This window comes from Otolemur garnettii, unplaced genomic scaffold, assembly GCF_000181295.1.
Source record: "Otolemur garnettii isolate 467f Iridium unplaced genomic scaffold, OtoGar3 scaffold00055, whole genome shotgun sequence".
Taxonomy (NCBI): domain Eukaryota; kingdom Metazoa; phylum Chordata; class Mammalia; order Primates; family Galagidae; genus Otolemur; species Otolemur garnettii.
This window is the reverse complement of record NW_003852450.1, coordinates 10,127,420-10,146,601: the sequence shown is the minus strand read 5'-3', so window position 1 is coordinate 10,146,601 and position 19,182 is coordinate 10,127,420.

Sequence of the window (19,182 nt, the reverse complement as noted above, 5' to 3'; positions counted from 1 at the left end):
CCTGTCTCCTCATCAGCAAAAATAACATTATAATATTTAATTTCAGAAGGATTTTCAAACAAATAAAGGAGATACGATATATTCAATATTTAACCTATTGACTAGCATGTAAATTCAAGCTCTGAATAAATTCAAAGTGTCTCTTTAATTTTTGTATGAATATACATGTGCATATACAGAAGGCCTGGCAGAGAGGGAAAGATGAAACCAGTGAGTCTCATTTCCAAGACAATAAGTTACATTTCTTCTGAAGCTAAGACGTTAGGTCATTTATGAATGAATTAAGGCACAAAATAACACTTAAGGGGAAAAGGTGAAGTTTTGAATGACAAATGAAACATTAAAGGCTATACCTTTATTTGGATTTTAAAATAATTTTGTCAACATATTTTCCAGTAATTTTTCTCCTTCCGATTTATCTGGATTTTATTACAAATGTAAAAAAAATTCAAATAATGCAGACGTATATAAAGTTTCCATGTGTTTACTGACCACCCCAATTATTTGATTCTTGGTTCACTTTGTACTGTCTGTTTCAGTGAAAGCATGTAATTCAAAATTCTATTGCTTTTATTGCTAACTAGAGTATTAAAAATTAACCTAATATTTCTTTAATGAAGTGATTAGTGGGTAGAGCATAAATGTTATTTAAAGAAAGTAACGTACTTCATTCTAAATGTTTTAAAACTCACTAATGTATGATAATTTATATATCCTTTATATGCACTGAGTTTTATTTCCCCAGAAAATTTAATTATCTCGCATTTATAATTTGCTATGCTTCTATAGAGCCTTCTGTTCTTCAGTATTATTGGAAATATAGCCTGTTCAAGTCTTCATTTAAAAAATCGACTTAAATTTAAAAATCTAAAAAAAAAAGTTGAATTTAAATAAAAAATATCTCTTGGACTGAAGGGAATAAAATTGATAAGAATGAATGAATTATATTAAGGTAAGAAACGGTAAGTTGCCTTCACTGAGATATAAGCGGGGCCAATCTGTTTAGGTCAGTGGGCAAATGTTGATTTAAGAGAGAGATTGAATAAGAAAGTAAGAGTTTGGTATACTTAAAAGCCACATGGCAGTCTGAATTTTTAGGAGGAGATGGGTGGGGTTTCTGGATACTTAAAAAAGTGAAGTCATCACACTTTTAATATAGCATATGTGGCTTTCTTTAGTAAAAGTGTATCTTTTTCTTAAATCAACATTTAGACATATTGTCAACTATAAAAAGAAAGGCTGACTACCAATTTACTGACTCTTTTATACCACCCAGGCAAACTTCTTAGTTACATTTGTTATTTTAGAAAAGTATATGTTAGACGGAAAAGGGAACCCACAGGGGTTTTGGCATCCTTTCTTTCTCCTCTAAAATATGAAAGATTTTCTTGAAAAGAAAATCAAATGGTGAACAAATTGAATTTGGTCTAATTTCTGTTAATGACCTCCGATAATGCTGTTTCTTTTCTCGGTGTTTAAAAGAACTGTGTTAATTCTGTTCCCAGCATCTGCAGTGTAATGACAGACTTCGAAATATCAAGTTAAGTGAGTATACAAGGCTGCCTTCTAAAATGTAGAATTCTTCAGATTAAAACCTGCATTTCATCCATGCTACATTCAAATATCAATTTAGAGAATAAATATAGAAGGAGTACTCACCATCTTCCAGACACTCCTCTGGGTCCGGAGACACAGAGCTGAGGAAGCCCTGCCATCAGCTGGTTCTATGTAGATTATATAAATTGCTCCATGCACATCTCTGTGCTTGGAATTGGAACTTGAAGGAGCTTTCCACCAGAATTGTATTTATAGCTTAACAACAAGGATCTATATAATTTAATTGAACTTCGTGTAAGGATAAGTTCGTTCCCCTTTGTTCCCCTGTCTGAGATAGGGTGGAGGGGAAGTGTCCTTCCCCTAAGCAGCCACCTCTGAGGCCAGATTGCCTGCCACTTTACTTCCTGTCCGTGCAACACTGGGCCTTCTCTGCCCCTGGTCTTCTAGTCTATGAATTGGAGATTATAATAACACCCACTCTCTGGGTGGGTAGGAGGAATAAATGAAGTGGCCCTTACATAGTACTTCAGATAGACATGCATCATAAGCCCTTGATAAATGTTTCTTATTATCCTTGTTTAGTTTGAGCAAACAAGTAGATTCCATCTTCAGATCCTTGTAGGTGCTGTGCAACAGAGAACATGAGGGAAAAAGTCACGTTGTTTGCACCATCTTCTTAGAAAGCAGGAAATAGGTGAAAGGGTGTATACTTGCAGTTTCAATACTCTCAAGTAGTTTTAGTCAAAGAAGAGGATCATATGTCTCATTGAGTTTGTACCATCATTTTTCACTCAGTTGCCATACAAACTACCAAAATTCAATTCGTGAAAGAGGCGCTGACTGCATGTGTGATTTCTACTTCTAAACTACTTTTTAAAATTATTTTTTATCTTTACATATACATATGATTATTAGGTTTCCACTTTTTGCCTTCACAGAATTAAAAAGGCTTAAAACTTAACAACAATAACAATGTTTTAAGATAAGGGCTAGAAACAAAAACCTAGAGGTGGCCGGTTCAAACCCAGCCCTGGCCAAAAACTGCAAAAAAAAAAAAAAGAATGAATGAAGATAAATGCATTCAGAAAAGAAATCAGACGGTTGCTGCAACGAAGTATTAAGCAATAATAATAATAATAGTAAAGCAAAGAAAGTAACATTCACATTGTCAAATAGGAGCATGACTATTACAGAATGCTTTGACTCTGAGGTTCAGTATAGAGTCATCAATTAACTTCTTACTAATTACTTTTGATCCTACCTCTAAGGTAATATTTGGAAAGAATCTCTCCTTGGGGATCTTTCATTTCCATATCACCCTTTTTGTTATTCCTTAGTGAAGTACATTTACTGCCTGTTAGTAATAAAATAATGAAAAGGGCTTTTAGTTCACCTTGGTAACAAATTCGAATAGCAACGAGGAGAAATATTTTGGAGAGTTTTCCTTTTAAATGACAGGCTATTGTTCTATTCTGGGTATGGCCAGGGTTAAAGGAGTTCTGTGTGGTTTGAGTGCTAGTAACACCACCAATAATTAAAGGTTTCAGTCATGTCTCTACTTAGCTATGATACTGTAGCCATAATTATTTTAGGACTAAAAAGAACTACAGTTTTTTTTTTCCCCCTAGTTCAACTATATGACCTAACAGGTGAAGAAATTGAGTCTCAGAAGCACTGGCTCAGCAAGCCTACTTGGCAATTTGGCAAGGGAAAAGGAAACAGAATCCATGTCACCCACCTCACAGAGCACTGCCTCAGCTCTTGACCCCTTGACCTCTCATGACAATGAAAATGGCACACCTTTTGAGTATTTTATTTCCATTCACTTTTCCTTTATTTTCCCTAAGAATGATCCCTATGAAGAAGTACAATGAAAGGGAAGATAATGGTAATCTGAATTCATTTTTGCTTTTAGCTTCGTGTATCCTGATTTCTGCAAGAATTCATCTTTACCTTCCCCTTAAAAATCCATTTTTCCCCTTTCACTTCAAGTTACGGCAAATAACAAACAAGATTCTCAGAATCAGATATAAAGACAAAATATGCATTATTTCTATGTTATCTTTTATAATGTCACATGAAATTTGTAAAGGAAAATCCACAATTAAAATCATTAGAGCAATATAATGGATATTACTTACTTTCCATTACTCTCTTCAACACCTAGCAATTAGAGGTATACTTCAAGTATTATTTTTAAAAGAAATTATAAAGGCATATGCATTTGTAACATAAACTTCCTGTCTCACAGATTAGCCACAATGCTCATTTGATCTGTCTGTTTATATATTGATCTTTATCTCCAAGTCAGCTATATGTTCTTTAGAAATCCTTTTGGTTTTCTTTCCTATATTTAGACTTTAGAGTTTTCTTCCTTAAGAACAAAAGTTAATAAGCGTAATATATGCTATACATTAAGTAATTAACTGAATGGATGGAAATGTTTTTGAGCCTAACTCTAAAGCAGAAAAAGAGAATCAGTGTTGCCTTTTCAGTTTAAACAGGTTGGCTTCATGAACAGGTAAAAAGGCAATTGCAGTTATATTATCTAATTACTTGTAAGAATCAAGCTAAATTAGGTCATTAAACTCTAACTCAGTCTATCAACTTCCATTTCCTCCAAGGTTTTTAGTAAATGGAATGAAGACAAGATATTTTTAGAATAACATTCAGAAAGCTCCAGGCTGCTCTTGTGAGTAGGTGGTTTTCTGGTTATCTTGGTGGGGGATAGGAGCGCTGAACTATAGGAGCAAAAATGATAGAAAAAAAAAAAAACTTGTATTTACAAATATATGCTATTTTGCCTGAGGCTGGCCCTTAACCTGAGTGAATGGTCTTATTTCTTAGGTTCTTTGTTCAACCAGACATGCATAAATAACATTTTTCTAACATACTTTCATTCATTGTAGTCACTGAACACAATGGTTAAAATAACTCACTTCATAGCCTTAAACATTTCATTAAGACAATTAAGACTTCAGCTCTCTAAAAACAAAGAGTTTGCACTGTCCGTGCACAAGACCTGCTGTGTAAAGCCTCTTCATGGATTCACCTCTTTGTTCATGCTGGTACAGAATTTGGTACCCACTATTTGACAGCTGTTAAGATTTTTCAGTAGATACTAGCTTTTTTCACTGTATAATGTCCAACCTCATTTATCTTTCTTTTAGTCTTAAATGACACATTTTTTGCACATTAACAGTGATATGTCCACTGTTTTTAATTTGTGCTTTTTTCACCCCATTACTCTAACTTTCCTTATCAATTGGTTTGAATATATCTCTGGTAAGTCTTATGCACATTGGTATTATATTTTTACTCAAAATGATAGTTTAACTTTAATGAAATAATTAATTCCATCCCCATTTCAAGATCAATATATATATTTCGTGTGTATTGCTCACTTAAAATTTTTCTTTTCTTTTTTCATTTCTTTTTAAAATTTGGTCAGAGTTGCTATGGATTTCATTTTCTTCTGTTAGCTTTTGATTCAATCACAGTTTTCTATTCTGTGAACATTTATGCTTTTTTTCTTTTCCAATTATTATAGATTCCTATAATTATACTATTGTTTTTAAAAGGCCAGCCAGTTATTCTCCCAATTTTCACTCACTATAACTTTTTGTTTTTCCTGATGTCTTCCACATTCTGAAAACATAAAAGATGAGAACTTTGGAAGAGTTCTCACTAGGTCTTTCGACTCCTTGAAAGATATCATTTCAACTTCAAGATTTTATCAAATTTAGCAAAATTTTTAGTTAAAAAACTCACTATTATATATTACTTATTAAAAAAGAAAACAGTAGATTGATAGAGAGATGAAGAGTTGAATAGATAGATAAGTGTTTAGATGGGTAGATACATAGATTACACTTTCCTTCTTTTTCCTTTTCTCTCTCAAATTCATTTTTGATTGCTTAGACTTTTTTTATTTTTTTATTAAATGATAGTTATGTACATTGATGCAATCATGGGGTACAGTGTGGTGTTTTCATATACAATTTGAAATATTTTCATAAAATTGGTTACCATAGCCATTATGTTATTTTCTTAGTTATTGTGTTAAGACGTTTACATTCTACTTTTAGAAAGATTCACTTGTGCCCTTGTAAGATAAACCATAGAGGTGATCCCACCAATCACCCTCCCTCCACCCACTCACTCCCCACCCTTCCCCTCCCCCTATCACCTTCGCCATATTCTTAGGCTATAATTAGGAGTCTTTTTTAAGGATTTTCTTTAGGCAGGGTATTTGTGTACTACATTTCCTAAATTCTTGTGGATTTTCTTATGAGTTATAGCTCCTTTTCCCTCTTTTCTAGCTTCAATTACTACTAAGAAATATAATTCCAAATAACCCCCACCCCTCTGTAGGTAGCTTATTTCTATTTGGAGGCTTTCATATTTTTTAATCTTTTTTTTTTTTAAATTTCAGGTTAATGTAAAACCTGGTCGAAATATTTGATTTTATTAAGTTGAGTCCCTCTTATGGTTATGCCCCACACTCAAAACATGTGTCAAACACCCCCACACCTTGCCCATTCAGAGGGAACCAGACAAGGATGTCCCCTATCACCACTACTAATCAACATAGTGCTAGAAGTTGTGGCCAATGCAATCAGGCAAGAGAAAGAAATAAAGGGCATCCAAATGGGAGAAAAGGAGGTCAAACTCTCATTCTTTGCTGATGATATGATTTTATATTTAAAGAACTCCAAAGACTCAACCACAAGACTCCTGGAAAACATCACAAAATATGGTAATGTTCCAGGATATAAAATCAATGTTCATGAATCAGTAGCCTTTTTATATGCCAATAACAACCAATTTAAAAAACTAATCAAAGACACAATTCCCTTCACAGTAGCTTCAAAGAAAATGACATACCTAGAAATATGACTAACAAAAAAGATGAAGGATCTCTACAAAAAACCCTAATAGAGGAAATAGCAGAAGACATTAACAAATGGAAGAGCATATCCTTTTGGCTGGGAAGAATCAACATTGTAAATCTTTGATCTTAGAAATTATACCAAGATATGTTAGATTTGTTTCTTTACTCACCAATTGACTTTCTAACTCTGACAGTCCTTTTATTCTACAGATTTAATTCTTTTTTTCATGCCAGAGGGAGATGCTTAAATAATGTATTCAATTATTGCCTGTCCTCTTTTTTTGATGTGGAAATTCTATGATTTATATTATACCTTCTAGATCTTGTCTTCAATCCTTTTATCTATTCCCTCATGATTGCCCTTTTCTTAAATCTTTGCTTTGTGATATGAAATGTTACTTGTATATAATCTTCTAGGCTATGTTAGCCATCCTCTTGTTCAATTCAGTTAATACTACTTTGCTGACTCTGAATTAATAATTTGTGTTTTATTTTGTTTGTGTTATTGTTTTAGCACAATGCAGTCTTAGGACTCTCAGGTACTCTGAATATTATTACTTCATTTCACATTTTTAACTGTCCCCACAAGCAGTTTTTGTTCACTGAAAAACGTGCCCTAATTATTCTGCCTGATCATTCTTTCTCTGGCTGCTAGGAAACTTTAGAGAGGTTATTATTTTTGACTTCTTGTGTCTTGGGGCTCAGGTCTAGAGGTTGGAGTTTCATAAATGGTTAGAATCCCATTGGTGGATTCTCAAGCTAATGTTCTGAGACTACACTTTCTGGACCGTCTGCTGATAGCAATTCTGTTTTGGGGCTTTTCCTATTAAACACTTATGTTTCAGTGAAATGAAAGTTTGACACTAGAAGAAACTGTAAGAAGAGAATAAATAAAAGGCAGTTTTCAGAAGGAGAAGATGAAGCCCCAAGGTCAATAGATGGCTGATTGGAAGCATTTGTAGCATACCTCATGCACTTAGAAGGACCAAAACACTGTGTGGACAGTCGCCCTCAGAGTCTATTATCCAAGAAGGAACACAGGAGTTCAGTAGAAAAGTAAGAGGAAATTTCACATTCAGAAAAAGAGGAAGAAAACAGTCTGTGTGGCAGGGACTGAGTACAAGTAGTGAATTTCCATGATGAAAGAGGGTAAGGAAATGTTTTTCTGAGTTTTACTTTCCCACTGGAGAATCATACAATTTGGGCCACAAGAGAGGAACTCCAGCCACTTATATCTTGCATCTAAATTAGGGAGCAACTGTGAGGCTATGAGAAGGAACTGCTCTAGGAAATGTCCAACATATTCCCTCAGATTTAGGCAGCTACTATTAAGACAATATTCTCTACCCTAGCTCAAAACAGGCAGTGCATGCTTCTGGGGTCCAGCAGCAGTGGTGATATTTGGGGTTAGAGAGACTCAGACTGAGGATGAGAGCCAGGGAGAGGATCTGCAACAACTCAGAAACAAGAAAGCTGACAAGAGCTTCAGCTGCTGGCCTGGAACTGGGCTTCTCATGATAGCCTCCCCAACCTGAGCAGGAGGGGAGTTCCCTTGGAGGCTTAATATTCAGGGGAGCAGCAACTCCTATGGCCTGAGGCTACATTGCATAACTGAAACAATCTACCAGGACTAATTAGCTTCCATTTGCTGCCACAGGGACCCCTGTGGGCACTGGGGCAGGAGAGGGAAGCAAGCCCAGCTCCCACCAGGCAAACTATGGTAGCTGAGATTGCTTCTCCCTCCCCGCTAAGACCTCAAAGCAGCTTCGGTTGTCCCTCACATAAGCACTTTACCAGGATTCTGAGGACTGCCCACCAGCCCTGACAAGGCTGATATATGCACCTCCTACGTTGGAAGCCTGAGTGCAAACTTGGTCAGTCCAACTCTTCTCTGCTTTGTTCCTAGACAAAGCAGAGGAGTTAGTCTCCTGGGGGTTCCATAATCCAATCCAACTGTGAAGACATCCAAGCTCTTCTATCAAGGAACAGAAATCTGGTATAAATACTACTGCTACCACTAAAACTGGCAAGCACTATGTACTAGCCCAGAGACTGGCCAGCACAGTCCACTGCAACAACTCTTAACACAGGAATAGTGCTTAGAAATGAGAAGAGCTTCTCATAATGTATTGCTACCCCAGCACCCAGCCACCTCAACTGCCCAGGATATTAAGAACCCTCTCACCAATCCAATAGACCACCACCATGCCTGCCATTTGAGAAAACCACACAGAGACCCAAGAACTGGTCTGCCTGGAACTACCAATACAGATGCCAGCATATGCTGCCCCAGATCACAAGGGTAACATGCTTAACCTACCACCACCATCACTGACACCAGAAGAAATACCCGTCAGGCATCCTAGGCCCCAACACAACTTCACCACAGCCTCCACCAATAACTACACCCTCACACACAGAGGAAACCACAGATAACAGTAAGGCTATTTATAACCAAGGAAATCATACAGAGTCTTCACCATTGCACACACCCAGAAGGAAAGCCGTACCTACCCAATAGCATAGTCATATCATCAAGGAAAAAATAAGTTTACTCTCCACAAAAGTAAATTCAAAAATAAGAAAAAACAGCTGTACCTCCAGATGCACATAAATCAATGTAAAGATACAGGAAGGATAAAAAAGCAAAGTATTATGACACCCTCAAAGGAACACAAAAATTCCCCAGAGAGAGATTCTAAATCCTAAAGAAGTTCTCAAAATGCTAGATAAAGAATTTAAAATATTTATTTCAAAAAAGCTCAATGAGATGCAAAAGAAATCTGAAAACCAACATGAAGAAATCACAAAACCCACTGAGGACATGAATAGGACATTTTTAGGAAACTAGATATTCTAACAAACATCACATTTACTCACTATTAAATTGGAACTGTTCCATCAACACCCACGTGAACTTTTGGTAGTAAAACTCAATGCAAAAGACCACAGTGGAATAAAACTAAAAATCAATACCAAGAGGAATTTCAAAAACTATACAAATATGTGGAAACTAAACAAGAAATTCCTGAGGAATCTCTGGGTTAATGAAGAAATTAAGATGGAAATTTAAAAGTTTTTGACAAAGATAAAAATGAAGCCACAACATACCAAAGCCTGTGGATATAGCAACAGCAGTGCTAAGACAATCTTGGAGGACAGAATTCTTCCTAACTTATTCTGTGTTATCAGTGTCACCCTGATAGTAAAATCAGACATAGATACAGCAAGACAAGAACAACACACCAATATCTCTGACATTGAACAAAGATGCAAAAACCCTCCACAAAATAATAGAAGATCAGTTCATCAAGAAGCCATGTGATACACAATGATCAAGTGAGTTTTACACCACAGATGAAAGGATGATTCAATATACACATCATATAAGTAGAGTTGAGAACAAAAACCATATAATCTTTTCGATAGATACATAAATGCATTTGAAAAAGGTCCAGCATCCCTTCATGATAAAAATCTTGGGACCCACAGTTGAGAGGGTTGCCTGTTTCTAGCCAAAGCACCCAGAGGAATTCTTTTCTGTCCTGGTTCTGCTGAACTCTCCTCACTCTGGGGACAAGAGGACTCAATCATCAATCTCAATTTTCCATGGGTCAGAAATACCTTGTATATTCCCTCAAAATGATGCCAATATTCTTGTTATAGGTTCCAAAAGTACAAAAAGGTAGAATCATTTTAAAAATTATAAGATTAAAAAATATATAAATAAGAAACATTATTATTCATAAATAAAGAGCAATAGGGAAAAAACAAATAAAGGTAAAATAAAATAAAATAAAATAAATTGTAAGATAGGTCCTGAAGATATAAGACCATCAACCTTCTTCTTAAGTCTCTGAAAGCTAGGGTTACTTTGCAATCTACTTCTCTGTGTTCTTTTTCCCCAGGCAATAATGCTTTTTTCCAGTGTCTTACCCTGCTAGAGTTTTTTCTGCTATGCTCTGTGCCTAACAGATGTTAAGATCCCAATTATACTAGTTGTCCAAGGATTCCAAAGTCTTTTTGGCCAATAGAGTTAAATAGCTTGGAATAGAAGTTGATTAAACAAACAGAAAATCAGGTGCCTTGCGGCTCCAGAATCTCTGCTCATGGCACTATTTTCTATAATAATCACATAGTGAGCTGATCAAATGCTACGTTCACTATTCAAGAAACATGACTGCTCACTATGATGGCTAGAGAACTATGCCACTGATTTCGTCTTTTTAATTAACATGTACATTTGGGAAAGTAGGCACTAAAGTCTGTATTTCTTTCTCATCATAAACACTTTGGTGAGTGTTGACTACCAAGAAATTGAACTGCTCTAAGGGGAGCTATAAATGCATTTGTATTGTGTGCAGAGATTTACAGTGAGGCACTGAGATGGAGAGGCTAGACATTTATATCAGTTTAGGAAAAAGCATTTATGACATAGTCCAGAGCCATAAGAATATGATTCCACAGTGTAGCAACTCACAAAGAGGAACTAGTTTATGCCAGTATTTTTGAGCATTTACAACCTATGCCCCCAATAAATTTATGTAAGAAGTAATCATTTTAGTACATTTTGGGGTAGGATTTCTGCCCGAGACTCATAGGTCTGAAGTACCTTCCATTCAAATATAGCATTACATGATAAACCATTTGCCTAATATAAAAAAATAAGATGTAAATATCATTAATAGTGAATAAAGTGTGTTATGTCTTAAATGCTACATATAGAAAAAAATTCTAGGATGCTTTTAAAGGATATTTAAAAGAGAAAATGGAGTAAACAATTCTATTCCTGCTAGGCTGGTTATAAGCAAGTTATTGTACTAAATGACTTAAGAGGTAAAGATATAAGCAAAACAAAATCATTGTCCTCAAGATACTTGAAATCAGCAGATGAACTTGAAGAAAATACTGAATGAAATAACTGCAGAAATAAAAGAAAATAATTATTTGGCTGTTAAAACTGTTCATCAGGCCAGCAGCACCTAAGGGGTTCAGTGTGTTGTGGGAATAGCGATTTCATCGCTTGTTCCCATTGACTAATCTCCTTTTCTGTAATATAATGTTATGGGGGCTCTCATGATGAGGGATCAAACAGTCTGTAAGTCCTTCAAAGATGGTTCTGGCTTAGGTCCCGTGGTCAGGAAAGCAACCCTTACACAAAATGTATGGCAATTCTGCTCAGGATAAAATTCTGTGACTTCCAGGCTGGAAGAAATCTGATGCAGTCAACCTACGACCAAGTTACTGTCTGGTTTCCATCAAGACTGATGTTTTATCAGGGCTCAGTATTGTCTCTATTGCTGCCAGACTCAACAAAGGGCAGTATCAGTTACTGAATAAGCCTTGGAGAGTGAGGAAGTGATCTTACTATGTGATGAGCCTTGGTGAGCCCATGATACTGCTGGACCAATGAATAGCCTCCTTCACTGACAAATAGCTACTCCACTCAGGACACCATGTGCTAGCACCAGGGTGGCTGATGATGGCCCTAGACAAGGTTAATGGATCACCATGTGCTAGCACCAGGGTGGCTGATGGTGGTGCTAGACAAGGTTAATGGATCAAGCCTTCTCCTCATTTTATTTTTCATCACCTCAGTTCCAAATGTATCACTTCTATCTTATGATGGAGAACTTAAGAATTCTGGGTCTGTTAGAACCCAGCTTACAATGGTCATTTCAGGCTACATGGTCATTTGATGGTCATGCTCAGGTGCAGACCTACAGTTCTCTCTCAGCAGGTGGCATGGCTTTGCTCCAGAACCACAGAAATCCATACTGTGATTACCAAATTGAGGATTGCCATAAATTATTCCACAGTATATTTTAGCTGAATTCCCTCTAAAATAATACCTCCAACAGTTCTTTGGTTCCCATAGTGTGCTCATTTATACTGCAGACTGGACTTTGTATAGAACACTTTACTTCTCTACACCCCACCCAAAGACTTTAATGTCACTCCCAAATGTGCAAATTTAATAATCTTCCAAGTGAGGAGTATGCTTATCTCTCAATGGTAGGATAAGAAGTGATAGATGTCATGATTTTCTTTTATTTTGGGAAGAATAATTTGGTATGCTCAAGACTACCAGACCCCTAAGAGATTTATGGAAATCTTCTGGGTCTTTGCAGACTTATCTCCTACCCCCTGAAGATTGTGTGTCTCAGAAACTCCTCTAAAGTATATGTTCCTTAGTGTTCATTGGTCAAATTACCATGATGCCATTGATGTGGCAGACCAACGTGATGGTCTGAATAGCATCAACATGCTTCATACACTTCAGACTACCATCCATGTATGACAATAGGGTATAAAAATTAGCACAGCCCTGGGACACAATACATGTATGGTTTTCTAGCTCAGGTGAATTCAAACTGGAGGAATAAACAGCAATGCATTTGTTAGATAAATGACTGCATATGGCCATCAAATGGCCAGGGGGAATACTTCGAAGGTGACCATGGTGATATTCAGCAATGAAGTATGTAGCACTTTTTCTAGGATGAGTTCACTCACTTGTTCACCTCATAAATTCACACTAAGGAATGAGCACCTGTTAGCCTAGTACCCACTGTGAGGTGGATATGTTCAAGAATATACTTTAATAATGCAGCCCCCTTTTTCCACTACTGTAACATAGGGACATGATATTGCCTGCAGCCCCTACATCAACTTAGGTTCTATGTCCAACAGTCCTTGAAATGTTTCGATGTTCCCTTTTCCCTTGCAAACAATTACCTCAGCTAATGGCCATAGGACTTTTTGGGAAGGACTAGAGAATTTCCACTTACATACTTGCCATGGTAATGCAGGGTCCTTCCTCTGACGTCCTTCTTCCTCTGAGGACCTGGCCTTTCCTCTGATGATTGAGTTCCAGACATGAAAACTGTTTCAAGTTCTGCAACGGGCAAGAAACTCTGATTCCTGCTGAGGTAGCTGTGCTTAAGTCCCACATCACCCGTCTTTGACTTCTGAGGCTTGCATAGATTGAGCTGACTGTTCATCAGTTGAATACTAAGTATCATAGGTATGATTAACACATTTGGAAATAGTATATGACCATATCAGTGTCTTCATCTGTTGAGTGGCTAACACTTATTTCTCTTCTCTGGATCGGAACCATAAAAATACATCTTACCCACCCAGAAATAATAACTTCACAGTACCTACACGTGTTCTAGCCACCATGGCCTCTGCTTCCCTACTGGGCAGACCTGATCTGACATTGCCCTTGAGAGTTTCTCTACTCAGATTTCTTACTATGTGATGTGTTTCCACTTTGCTTGGGTTTTACCAGTCTCAGAGTCTATTGTATATAAAGCAGTTTCACCTGCTCTCAGTTATTTCATCTCTCCAGTAACTCACTCACTAATAGAGTATCTGCCTGTATTCATATCAGGAAAAAGAAGGAACAGAAGTGTGCAAATGCATGCACATGCATTGAGAGGGAGAGAGAGAAAGAGAGAGAGAGAGAGAGAGAAAGAAAGAGAGAGAGAAAGAAAGAAAGAGAGAGAGAGAAAGAAAGAAAGAGAAAGAAAGAAAGAAAGGAAGGAAGGAAGGAAGGAAGGAAGGAATGAAGGAAGGAAGGAAGGAAGGAAGGAAGGAAGGAAGGGAGTTTCAAGTGGATTTGGGGAAGATTATGCATGAAAATTTCTGTCTCTGTATTACATTTTTCCTTCCAGACCACACCTTCTGACTTACCCATTTGCTATCATCTATCCTTGAGACAAAACATAATTCCCATTTTCTTCAAAGTTAATTTTCAGAGATCTGAAAATGTACACAGACTTTTGCTGTCAGAATCTACCTTGATTTCTGACAGGTATTTAATCGGTTTCCCAGGATATTTTTACAGATAAAGGGAGTGAATGTTAGATGAGTGATGGTGAAGTTCTCATGACGGGTTGAATAACTGCAACCCATGAGCATCAGCTTTAAATCACCGTCAGCCTACAGTTCCATTTCTTGTGGCATGCTCTGGGTGCTGTCTGATTCAACATTTTAGTCATGACTTGGACAAAAATAAAAATACAATTATCAAAGTAGAGGCTGATGAAAAATTTTAGATGTAAAATTAGATTTAAGTCACGGTACAAAATTCCTAAGGTGGAATTTAGAGAAGAAAATCATGTTAGAGTTATGGCACAGCTGAAAGATATCTAGATGGGGAAATTATTTACTTAGGGTTACTCAGCTTACTTAAAACAGTGGTAGGCTTGAACTCTAGCCTATTATGCAGTCCTATGTGATTGTGCCTTGATTTTTCTCATTCAATAATATCCTTAGACATCCTCAATATTATCCCTGCAAATTGATTTTTAATTTGATGAATTTTGAATAGATATTGAAAATTATGATTATTAGTGCACAGTCCTATATTTAGCCCAAAGTAAACAAAAAATCTTTACATTACTACAGGATGACCAAGGCAGATACGTGAAAAAGAAATAGGTTTTTTTTTTTTAAATTTTTTTCTTACAACAGTCTCCAAAAAAGACTTTAATGTGAAATGGTGTCTCTAAAATCCTGAGATAATTTTTTTTTAAATTGATACTAAGATATTTCACCTAATGGAATATGTATTTTATTTACATGGGTGTTTACTTTTTGATAAAAGTTATTATTTCATAGCCACAAAGCAAAGAAATGATTTATTTTTAATCATATTCAGTTCTGGCTGAAGTGATCCAAATTTTCTGTAATAAAGAGACTTCAGTAAAGCTGAAGTTTCCTTTTGATTAAAAACACCATTAATCCTCTTTGCCTTTGTTAATCTAAGATGATCCAGTGTGCCTTTTCCCCCCAGAAACCACAAAGAATTGCAATTCTTTGATTAGTACTTCAATATGTTACTTACTGGGCCAAAAGATCTAACCCCTAGAAGCACTTTGATTCTTTTGGTTTTCGGGCCGTATAGGCAATCTGCAGTAGAAATTTTGTGTGAATCTTTCTCACTTAACCTCCCCTAAGTGTCTGTAGATTTATGAGCTACCCCATTATAGACATAGGATTGTTTTAAGTTTGTGAAAACATTTTATTTCAAAGTATAATTTATGTTATTAATACACAATGTCTTATTCCAGCATGACGTTATTAAGTAGCTCAAAAAGGCCCTGAAAACAAGGTGTCTGTTTCTACCTTTATTGTCTTGAAGTATCTTTTTTTCCACAATGAGAATCATTTTAGATCTTTTAGAAAATGGAGGTGAAAATATTTTATTTAAAACATTCAAAAACCATATGAGTTGCTATAAAAAAAGCTTTTATCCACCTCTCTGTAAGAGGCAAATAGAAACAATTGTTATGAACGTTACAGGAAGCCCATATTTGGATGTTGTAATATCAAAATTAGAAATGTAATAACTAGGAGCGTCCCAAGAACTCATTTGAAGAGCAAAGCAAAGCATAAACACTGATGAATGCCTCACACTCTATCATCCAAACTTTAACTTTCGTCATCATGATATTGCTTTGCAGTAGGGGCTCATGCCTGTAATCGTAACACTCTCAAAGTCCAAGGCAGGTGAATTGCTTCAGTTCAGGAGTTTGAGACCAGACTGAGCAAGAGTGAGATTCTGTCTCTACTGAAAATAGAAACACTAGCCAAGTATGTGGCTGGTACCTGTAGCCCCAGCTACTTGAGAAGCTGAGGCAAGAGGATTGCTCAAACCTAAGAGTCTGAGGTTGCTGTGAGCTACAATGGTATCGTGGTATTGTACCCAGGAAGACAGAGTGAGACTCTGTCTCAAACACACACACACACATATATATAATTATTATATTCAGTGACTGCGTCCAGTGCATTATACTAGTAAGATGAACAATTCACCTAACGACGCATGTTGGTATAATAAATATAATTTTTTAAAAAATTTTATAGAGATGAAGTCTTGCTATGTTGTCCAAGTGTTTGGGCAACATAACAAGAACTCTGGCCTCTCACAAGTCCGGTCTCAAGTGATTTTTCTGCCTTGGCTTCCCAAAGTGCTGGGATTACAGGCATGAGCCACTGCCTGTAATTTTAAAATTTTTATATAATTCAACCAAATCTCCATTTGTAGATCCTACTGAATTCACATCAGAAAATGTTAGAATGATCCATTTTTAGCAGGTTTAGGAAACAAAGGTAAAAGCTCAGTAATTTTAGGTTTTCCTTAAACCTCTTCTCCCTTAGATGCATGTCATTTAAGGAGATTGAGTCTGAAAGCATGGAAAGGTTGGGAAAGATGGGTGAGAGGGGTCCTCGGTCACCCAGTGCCTGCTGGAGTCCACAGGTTGTGTGCTCTCTGTTGGGTCCTCGGCACCATCCGTCCCTACCAGCAGCCATGGAACTGGCCAGGTTGCTATCAATCCACACGTTTTGCTATTTTCCCCACTAACGTTTCTCTTTCTACATTTCTTACCCCTCTGGGGTAAGAAAATCTGGGGTTGCTCTAAGAAATGAGAGACCAGGGAGCTGGACCAGATTCTGTCTGGATTCAATATGCTGATTGCCACATATTTCAGATCAAGTATTGCTATAGTTCAGGATTAGCTAGAACTTGTCTCACACATCTATTTCCACTTAAAAACACAAGGTCATTTCTTCTTGAAATCCCTTTGCTCTCTCCTGGCATTCTAACACTTATTCCCTGGGGCCGAGGCGTCAGCTTGAATCTGGCTTTTGTGTTTCCTTCTCTCATTCTCTTTCTCACCAAGGTTTCAGATTTTTTTCTTTTAATTAATCTCCTCTCCATTTGAATCAAAGGAAATTGCTTTGCATAGTTCCAGTTCTTTCTCTCTCAAACCGTGCTGTTGTTTCATCAAGCCAATAGTTTGCTATCAACGTGATTTCTGGCTCTGTGGGGATACATTTTCCCCCCGGGCAATGGGAGCATCAATCTGTGTAGCAGCAAAGGAGTGGGAGGGAAGACGTCATTGGGTGGAAAGAAAACGTGTGCGTGCACACGTGGAGGGGGGGTTGTGGGGGGGTAGGTAGAAGAGGTAGATTACAAAGTCTGTTAACATTTTGTAACATTGTTCTGTTCTGGGTGTTTTGTTTTATAGTGCTTTTTGATTTATCCAAAAAAAAAAAAAAAACAAACAAAAAAAGAAACCGAGGCGCCTATGTGAGGAGAAAAACAATTCTCTCTTGCTAGAATGTAGTTCCCTGCAGTTAGGGATTTGTTTTATTTACTTGTATAATGCTAAGGCCGCGCCTGGCATGTAGCAGGTGCTCAGTAAATAGATACTGGGTTAATGACTGAAGGAGCGCCCCTGGCATACGCAGATCAAAGGCATTCTTAGGGTCAGTGCTGTGCTTCAGTGTGGGCCTGAAAGGAAATTCAGTGAATGATGTCTCTATCTTAAAACAGAATTAAGCCTTTGAAAGTTTCAAGATGAGGAATAGGTCCATTTTTAGACAGCGTCTTTGAAGTGTTAGCTATCTCAGGTGGGCCATTTAACGGGTGAACTCTGTGACAAATGTCTGAGATGTGACTACTGTGTTGAAGAATAGAGACTGATGTACCGCAGGCCACACTCCCTACTGGGCCACTGTGAATGGGTCTGTGAGTGCCATGTATTGATCCCCTCAGCACCGTGGGTGGCAGGAGTTGCTGGGCTACCCCCTCTAGGTGAGAGAGGCAGCCTCCTTTCACTCAATTTGTCCTCTAAATACACAGAGCAGGCAGGGCTGAGTCTAATGTACAAACTCTGACCTATATTCAAGCTATCTAATTTCTTTGAGCCTCAGATTTTTCCAAATGCTAAATTACGCATTATGTAATGAAATGTATAGAGTGTATGTACCGTCGGCCACATAGGTGCCATTCCGTAACACTGGTTATTATTACTGTTTTCTAAACACTACTGCTAACTTACAGGTTAGGCATGAAGTATATGTCAACTGAAGCAGCAAAGAACAACTCCCCATTTTAAAATATTAATTGTGCAACAAATATACTGGCTTCTTAAGACTACTTTCCAGAACCTGAAAATAAGCCTATGCTTTCAGTATATAGATGAATATTTGACCTCATATTCTTTTAGTCTATTTAATCTACTATAACGGCTATAGTAAATAAATCTGATGTAAAATGAAAAGTCAGTTCCGGGATGATACATTATTTGATGAAATTGACAACTGGAACCTGCTCATTCCAAACTGTTAGATACTCTAGTTTGGGAAGTATATGTGGGAATATACAAGGAAGAGCAGTTTGTATCAAAGAGAAAAGTACCTGCTCAAACATTCGAGGAAATATTAAAGGCCTGGTGTCTAAAATTAAAAGGGAGGGTGGCTTGCACCAAAGGCAGTTCTAAACTATAGAGTAATACATTATTGAAAGGTTAAGGAAGACTTTCAAAAGACATGTTTTTGCCCATTTTATTCTCAGTTAGATTGCAATGGCTGATATCTCTGTAAAACTGTCCCTTATCTCACAGTGTGCTGAGTGAGAACTCTGAGCAGCAAGTTGCTTTGAAAATTCAAGGCGGTATTTGAGGAACACAGAAAGGAGGCTGGCATTCAGGTTTTCATTTTGGTAGACGGTACAAACAATACTAGGAGTTCATTCTGAGAGAATACTATCTAAGATTTAATTAAGAAAATAATTTGGGGGGGGATTCTGGGAAGATGGCCGACTGGTAGCAACCCTGGTCAGAGGCTCCTGAACAAAGGAAGAAAAACTGGTTGGAATCAGAATCTATGAAGTCAAAGACGGGGAGCTGAGCCCAGAAAGAAGTTCGGCA